Source organism: Pongo abelii, chromosome 4, assembly GCF_028885655.2.
Source record: "Pongo abelii isolate AG06213 chromosome 4, NHGRI_mPonAbe1-v2.0_pri, whole genome shotgun sequence".
In the NCBI taxonomy this organism is placed as follows: Eukaryota; Metazoa; Chordata; class Mammalia; order Primates; family Hominidae; genus Pongo; species Pongo abelii.
The window spans coordinates 182,144,021-182,153,068 of NC_071989.2; the positions used below are offsets into that span (position 1 = coordinate 182,144,021).

General features: G+C 42.8%; 1 long non-coding RNA gene across 1 annotated transcript; it reads left to right on the forward strand.

Annotated features, from left to right (window-relative positions):
• The first annotated feature begins 6,352 nt into the window (after window positions 1-6,352).
• On the forward strand, window positions 6,353-8,687 carry LOC129059299 (uncharacterized). The gene is made up of 3 exons (XR_008525092.1): window positions 6,353-6,523; window positions 7,054-7,225; window positions 8,449-8,687. It is a non-coding gene; the product is annotated as an uncharacterized LOC129059299 (long non-coding RNA).
• The last annotated feature ends 361 nt before the right edge of the window (window positions 8,688-9,048 follow it).

Here is a 9,048-nt window from a genome sequence, read left to right on the forward strand (position 1 = left end):
ATCCAATTATTCGATTTGGCAGTTTGTCAAATGACATCCCTGCCATATACTTTCTTAGGTGCTGGGTGCTTACAAAAAGGGCAAAGGATAGAGCCGCTGCTCCCCAGAGGACTCAAAATGACTTTCATGTGGAACACAGGAGGAGTGAGAAGGGCCTCCCATTTATTTACCATCTACTAAGACATTGTGTCCCTGACACGTACCAGGTAGGAATTATTAACACAGAAGGAACTGAGGCCTGAGAAGGGGAAGAATTCACTTAAGGTCACCAGCTTGGAAGTGTCAGAACCAGGCCAAATTATGTTGCCTTCAAAGCCAGTGCAAACAATGTACAAAATGTTGTTAAAATGATATTGCTCAGGCTGGGTGCGGTGGCTCACACTTGTAATTCTAGCACTTTGGAAGGCTGAGGCAGTAGGATCACTGAGCCCAGGAGTTTGAAACCAGCCTGGTCAACATGGTGAAACCTCGTCTCTACAAACAATACAAAAATTAGCTGGGTATGGTGGTGTGCCCGTAGTACCAGCTACTCAGGAGTCTGAGGCTGGAGGATTGCTTGAGCCCAGGAGGCAGAGGTTGCAGTGAGCGGATATCACACTCCAGCCTGGGAGACAGGGTGGAAAAAAAAAAAATCTTGCCCTATCACTTCCAGCCACCCAACTAATCCTCATCCCCACTCCCAGAAACAACATCTTTTAGCCTATTTGCTATTTATTCCGGTATTTGCTTCAATATTTCCAAGTAACATGTATATTAAGCTATCTTTTGATTTATCAGTTGTGACCATTATTGTTTGACTTCCAATTATGCAAATGAAGATTTCGTTCCATGTATATTTTCTCTTTCCTTTTTCTTCCAATAGAACTTATTATTTTATAAAATGTTTATACAGTATTTACATTATTATAGCATTGTAAAAACTTGGTTCAACAGTATTCACCATTGAACCTGATAGTCTACTGTGATTAAGTTTTCTTTCTTGTACAGTTTTTCTGTGTGCTTGGTTTTCTTTGAATATCTGACTTGCTCTTCAACAGCTCTGCTAGCCACTCCATATCATTTTCTCTATGGTCAAACCATCAGACAATGCGTCAGTTCAGTCTTTTTCTTGAAGAGCCTGCTCTTCCTGATCTTTAAGCTTTCTGCGTATCCTCATATTTTTATTCACCCATTTCCTGGGAAATCTGTTTACTTTTCTCTTGTGTTGGTTCCTTCTTCTCCTGATTCTCTGCCTTCTTTGTTTTCCTGAATACTGTTCTTCGGTAATTTTCTCAGAAAGGGTGTGCAAGTGGTGAATTCTTGAGATCTTGCATGCTTACAATGTCTTAATTTTGTCTTTTCACTTGATTTATAATCTGGCTGGATATAGATGTTGAAATTCATTTTTCCTAAGCTTTTGAAGTAAGTTCCCTATTTTTCTCTAGCTGTTGAGAAGTCTGTTACTATTTTATTTCTTGATATTTTTGTATGTAACTTGGCTGTTTTTCTTTTCTTTTCTTTCTTTTTTTTTTTTTTTGAAACTGGGTCTTTCTCTTTGGCCCAGGCTGGAGTGCAGTGGTGTGAACATGGCTCACTGCAGCCTTTAACTCCTGGGCTCAGGCAATCCTTTTGCCTCAGCCTCCTCAGTAGCTGGGATACAGGTGCATGCCACTATGCATGGCTAATTCTTATTATTTTTATTTTTTTGTGTAGACGGTGTCTCACTTTGTTGCCCAGGCTGGTCTTGAACTGGTGAGCCCAAATGATCCTCCCACCTTGGCCTCCCAAAGTGCTGGGATTATAGGCATGAGCCACTGTATCTGGACTGGCTTTTTTTTTCTCTGTGGATGTGTTCAGTATCTTTTATCTTTGCTGTTCTGAAATTTCAGAATTATGTTCCTTTGCATAGTTATTTTTATCATTTGTTATGTTGGGGGCTTTGAAGGCTTTTAAAATCTGGAGATGCATGCTTTGCAATTCTATAAACTTTTCTTGAATTTTTTTGTGATAATTTCCATTTCACCATTTTATCTGATGTCATTTTCTGGAATTCCTATTACTTAGATTTTCATGTTAGGCTTCTCAAATTGCTTCTCTAATTTCTTTTCAGTCTTTCCTTACCTATTGCCTTCTTTTTGGCTTTTTATTTTGAAAGGGTATTTCAGGAGGATACACTGAACTTTATGTTTATCTAAGCTTTTTATTTTAAATATCCTTTATCTTCCTCTTATTGAAGGATTCGTTCATTTCAGCAATAAACAAAAATTTTTACTCAGAGCAATTTCTTGTTCTTTGACTTTTCCTTTTCTATAGTATGCATCTCCTGTTTCATGGGAGCAATATCTTCTCTTATTACACAGAGAATATTAATTATGATTCTTTGATGTTTTTCTGAGCTGTACATGATCTCTCTGTGCTCTGAGTTTCTTCATAGTCTTTTGTTTGGTCTGGTCTTTCATGGTGGTATTCTTCAAGATTATGGGGATTCTTGTTTCTCAGTTTATGTTTAAATCAGAAGCTGACTGGAAGCTCTGTGTGCTCCTTTTCAAGGAGATATAATTCACATACCGTAAAACTCATCTCTTTTTATAATCCTTTGGGTATATACCCAGTAATGGGATTGCTGGGTCAAATGGTATTTCTGGTTCTAGATCCTTGAGGAATTGCCACATCATCTTCCACAATGGTTGAACTAATTTACATTCCCACCAACAGTGTAAAAGCATTCCTATTTCTCCAGCATGTATACACCATGGAATACTATGCAGCCATAAAAAAGAATGAATTCATGTCCTTTGCAGGGACATGGATGGACCTGGAAGGCATCATTCTCAGCAAACTAACACAGGAACAGAAAACCAAGCACCGCATGTTCTCACTCATAAGTGGGAGCTGAACAATGAGAACACATGGACACAGAGAGGAGAACATCATACACGGGGGACTGTCGGGGTGAGGGGCAAGGGGAGGGATAGCATTAGGAGAAATACCTAATGCATGCGGGGCTTAAAACCTAGATGATGGGTTGACAGGTGCAGCAAACCACCATGGCACATGTATACCTATGTAACAAACCTTCACATTCTGCACATGTATCCCAGAACTTAAAGTAAAAACAAACAAACAAAAAATAAAGCAAACTCACCTCTTTAAGTTGTACAGTTCAGTTGCTTTTAGCATATTCACAATGACTGCATCACCACTATCTAACTCCAGAACATTTTCATTACCCCAAATAGAAACTCTGTACCCATGAGCAGTCACTCCTCCCTCCACCCTCGCCCCAGCCCCTGGAGCCACTAATATACTTTCTGTCTGTATAGATTTGCCAATTCTGGACGTTCATATAAATAGAATCAAAATAGAATCATACAGAATGGGGCCTTTTGGGTTTGGCTTCTTTCCCTTAGCATGATGCTTTCAAGGTTCCCCCATATTGTGACACATTTCAGCGCTTCCTTCTCTTTGATTGCTGAGTAACATTCCACTGTAGGATAGACCACATGTGTTTATCCATTCTTCAGTCGATTGACTCTGTACTCTTTAAAGAGGTTTTTCAAACAATTCTTGTTTTCATTCCTGTTCAATCTCTATCTCACGTGAGCACTTGATGCCTCCTATTTCTGAGCCTTTTCTGGGGCTCTGTAGAACAATTTGTGGGCCCTGCTACCCAACCCTGAAGACCCTTGTGTTTGCCTTGCTGCTTCTCCACTGAGTCATTTACATTTTTCCAGTGCTTTTGTCTTTATATATTGGAATTAAGCGTTATAGACGCCACATCTCCTGGGTTCAGGGAAGATGTAGTCTGTACATCTGTTTCTTCTGCTTCTTGTCCTTGTGAGATTGGAAAAGGAAAATCTTTATTCCCTTATCTTGAGACTGGAAGCCCTCCAATGCATTTCACATTAGGCTGTGTTGATTCTTCATATTTTTTATTTTTTAATATGTAATTTAGACATTTTCTTTAGAGATAGGGTTACCCAGGCTGTTCTCGAACTCCTGGCCTGAAATCCCAAAGTGTTGAGATTATAGGCATAAGCGACCATGCTCAACCTGTGCAACTTCTTTTAAAGTACAGTATGTGGATCGGATGGTAAGTGCTAAAATGAGTCATTCATGTAATCAATTCATTCAATGCAAACGTATTGACCACCTATGTCTGGGCATTGTACTGGGAAATCAGGTGACAATAACAGAGACACAGTCCCTACCCTCAAGGAACTTCTATGTTAGTAAGAGATCTAAACAAGCAAACAGATCATTGCAATCTAGTGGTAAGTACTAAGACGGTAAGTTCAGAGAAGGAGGGCACATAGGTGAGAGTACTTAACTCAGACTTGGAATAAGGCTTTCACTTTCCAGAATACTTCCACACATTCAGAGGAATCTCACTAAGTTCTAAGATGAGAAAGCAACCCTTTATCTGTCCTTCCTGTAGTCTCATAACATCTTTCTTTGACATGGAGAGTCTCCCTGAACCGTTCAGGTTCCCTGCAGCCCCTAGGAGACAAAGATACTCAAAACGCCAATGCTGCTTCTGTGGGAAGTTGGCCTGGAGCCTGGCCCTCCTCTGGCTGCTGCGTAGACACCATTCCAGTGATGAAGGCTGGCACAGGAGGCCCCTGGGCAGGGTTCAGGCTTCCAGACAGGCCTGGCCACGTGATGAGTGGTTGCGTGGACAGAAATGTGTTTTGAATCCAACTCTTGTTTGCCGGGTTTATTCTCAGTGCCTGAATGTGCTAGAAGCGAACAGAAGCCAGGATGAGGGCCTCACCCCAGAAGAGCTTGAGTTGTCAGCGAAAATAAATCTGGGGACAGAAGCTAAAAAATCAGGAAGTGTCGTGAACTGAGATACGTGACATCACGGAATGCTCTGAATGCAACTGCCATTTTTATTTCTCAATATTAATACTTTTTATCTTTTCTCCTTTTCCCACATTCTGTTAACGTAAGATGATAGGGAATCAATTTTGCATTGATATTAGTCCAGGTTAGGGAGGCGGCAGGGCCCAGCTAAACGCCTGCGTCCTGCTCTGGGCCTCTAGAGAGGTGCTGAGTGGTGAGGGGGCCTGGGTGGACGCTGGGCTCCTCCTCAGCAGAGAAGCACTGCCAAGCTAGAGAGGCTGGCTGCATTCTATCTCCCTTCCAGGGCAGAAATAGACCTGGGGGAGGATGCATGCTGTATGAGCCAGATTTGGCCAAATATATTAGCAAGACATTTCTAATCACAAATGTCTTAATGAAAGAACAAAATGCCTCATGGAGAAAGGATGCACCTTTGCAGTTTAAGCGGAGATTGGAAGCTGTTCTAGGGGTGTTGGTCCTTCCAAGTCTTGACTGTATAATCTCAATAATAATTAAAGAGCAAGTAATATCTACTGAGTGCAAATCGTGTCACTTTACATATATTAATTTACTTAATCCTCACAACAGCCCTGGAGCTAGGCATTATTATTATTGGCCCATTTTACAGATGAAGGGCCTGAGGCGTACAGAGGTTGCCGTGAAGTTTTTGTTCTTTTTTCCATCAAAGTGGTCGGCAGAACGAAAGCCATTCTATTACAGGGATTGAAAGCCTGAGCTCCAGTGAACTTGGACTCTAGAATTTGTCACATTCCCAGCTAAGTAAGCTTGGGAAGTTCCTTCCTGTCTCTGAGCCTCAGTGTTCTCATCTGTGTAATAGGCACAATAACAGCGCCTTCCTATTAGTGCCCTACCTAACACATAGATGCTAGCTAAAACCCAACCCAATGGAACCCAAATTATGTTTCAAAAAATCCTTTCTTACTTTCCATCTTTCTCTTTGTTTTTCTGTCTCTCTTTTGAGATGAGGTCTTGCTGTGTCACCCAGGCTGGAGTGCAATGGCGCAATTGTAGCTCACTGCAGCCTCAACCTGGGCTTAAGCGATCCTTCCGCTTTGGCCTCCCAAAGTGTTAGGATTACAGGCGTGAAACACCACACTCAGAAAAAAAAAAATCTTTCCTTTTGGCATATTTGCAAACACAGTCTTCATGGCGGCCTGTTCCCAGGAGTTCGTGGGAACTGAGGATTGAATTGAGCTGCGTGACCCTGGAACTTTTACACACAGGCAGGGACTCAGTCTGTGCCAGGGGGCTGTGTAGGATCACCTGTCGATGCTGAGAGGCAGGAAAGCGAGAAAGGAGGAATAGGTGGAACAAAAAGTAGAGCCAGAACCCGTGAGCATCTGCCTGAGACCTTCCCTTGCCCTCCTGCTAACTGAACGCTTTGCTTTCACCCTGGCAACAAAAATGTTCAGGTTTGCTGGCGTCACACATGTCAGATATCACACTGTCACCATTATGATGCAGATGAGGGTCTCCAGTGAAGGCTTTTGTCCTCTGCCTGGTGTTTAAGGCCAAGCCCAGGTCCTGCCCCTCTAGGCAGTTCTGGCTGTGTACGTGCGGGAAGAGCATACGCATTAGTAAGGGACACACTGGGGTCCAAATCCTGGCGTGGCCACTAACAAGCGATGCAGCATCAGGCCAGTGACCATTTGTGACCTCTAGTTTTCATCTATGAAAGGTAGAAAGCAGCCTGGGCAATATAGTGAGGCCCTGCCTCTACTAAAAATTAAAAAATTAGCCAGGTGTGACGGCATGCACCTGTAGTCCCAGCTACTCGGGAGGCTGAGGCAGGAGGATCACTTGAGCCCAGAAGTGTGAGGCTTCAGTAAACTCTAATCATGCCCCTGCACTCCAGCCTGGGTAGCAGAGCGAAATTCTGTCTCCAAAACAAAAAGATAAAAAGGGTGGAAAGCACCACGTACTGCCACATGAGGTTGTTGAGTGCATTAAATGGGATAATGTGTGTGAAGTACTCAGTGTAATGGTTGGCACCTAATACATGGTGAGGCTTAATACTTGGCAAAGAATTATTATTATGTCATAGGTAGATAAACCAAGTCTGTTCAAATAAGCGGTTATTATTACGCGATAGTGTCTCCTGCCATTTTCTTCCATTCTCTTCTCTTCCTCTTGAAATTCTGCTTTTCTATAGGAAACAGAGCTAACTTAAGAGATGCATACATTCTTCTTTTCTAATGTGTTTTAAAGAGTCCACATTTTCTGAGGAGCTTTCTGGAGACCATCTGTATCTTCATTCACAGGAGTGCCTCTACTCTGGACATCCAGGGACTTCGGAGAGCTGGAAGCATAAGGACTGTGCAATGACAGAATCTGTGTTTTCTACCACACCCTGCCTGTGAATAGTCCTAATATTTAACAAGTGAGTAAACGGCCCGGCACGGTGGCTCACGCCTGTAATCCCAGCACTTTGGGAGGCCGAGGCGGGTGGATCACGAGGTCAGGAGATCGAGACCATCCTGGCCAACATGGTGAAACCCCATCTCTACTAAAAATACAAAAAAAAAATTAGCCGGGCATGGTGGCGGGCGCCTGTAGTCCCAGCTACTTGGGAGGCTGAGGCAGGAGAATCGCTTGAACCTGGGAGGCAGAGGTTGCAATGAGCCGAGATTGCACCACTGCACTCCAGCCTAGCGACAACAGTGAGACTCCTTCTCAAAAAAAAAAAAAAAAAGTGAATAAACAATATGAAATGAACATAGGAGAAAACAACTCCTAGCCCTATGACCTCAGCAGTTCAATTTTATTTGTTTTCCTTTTGTTTCTCCTACAAGTACATATAATTTTTAGATATCTGGAATCAAAATATTGAATATGTTTTTGTGTTCTTCCTTCCATTTGCAGAATTTTCCCAAGTTACTGCATAATCTTCATTATAATTGTAAATATGCATTCAAGTGGATGCATCACAGTTTACTTAGCCATCACTGTTATTTATGTTGCTTGTAATCTTAAAAATTATTCATAGTTAAGTCTGCAAAGATGCACATAGTTCCCCATGCACCTGATTTATTTTGTCTCCCATTGAGACCTATTTATATTTTCAGCCAGTGTCACTTTTAGGGTTAGTAAGTTTCCTACCTTTGCTGTGAGCTGTGGGAAGTGGCATGCCTTTATCTCTAGAATTGTTCTTTAAGTGTCAAGAGTAGCTTGGTTCTGTTAGTCTAGGCTGGGAGAATAGAGGAGAGGGGAGCGCTCCTGGGTAGGTTGAAATCCAAAGCTCAATGTTGCCTTCAAGTGAGAACATGCAGGAACTGCAGGGTTGGGAGATGGGTCTCTGCCTTGGATGGGGCACTTGAGTTTGGGTGTAGGATTGAGATCTTTAGGAGACACCAATCTGGTTCAGAGATGGACTTGGGGCAATTAGATGACAATCACCAGATAGTTGACTTTCTCAATTCAGTTTTTTGTTTTGTTTTTGATGGAGTTTCACTCTTGTTACCCAGGCTGGAGTGCAGTGGCACGATCTCGGCTCACTGCAACCTCCGCCTCCCGGATTCAAGCGATTCTCCTGCCTCAGCCCCCCAAGTAGCTGGGACTACAGGCGTGTGCCACCACACCTGGCTAATTTTTGTATTTTTGTAGTAGAGACAGGATTTCACCATCTTGGCCAGGCTGGTCTCGAACTCCTGACCTCTGATGATCTGCCCGCCTCAGCCTCCCAAAATGCTGGGATTACAGGTGTGAGCCTCCTCGCCTGGTCTCTCGATTCCGTTTTTATTCCATTCAGTTTTACGATTTCCTTACTAGAAGAAGAAGAGGAAGAAGAGGGAGAGGGAGAATGAAAAGAGCCACCAAGAATTAAAAACTGCTATTTGCCAGTCTTTTTGCTAGGTGGTTTACATACATCAATGTTAAATTTTATGATAATACTCTTATAACTACTGTTTTACAAATGAGAAAACTGAGACTCGCGAGATCAAGTTATTTGCCCAAAGTCACCCAGCTGTCAGATGCAGGAACCAGGTCCAAATAAAGTCTGTTGGGTTCTAAGTCCTGACCATTTTGCTACAGCAGGCTGATCTCCCGATGAAACTGTCAAGGACGACATAGATCCGAGCCCAGGTTGAATTGGCAAATCTTCAAGTCAAGTCTGTTGCTTCGGTGACTCCATGGCCCTGCTATTCTCACTGGAGCTCTGCCTCTCAGGCCCCACTGGGAAGCCCTCTATGTCAGCGGGCCAGG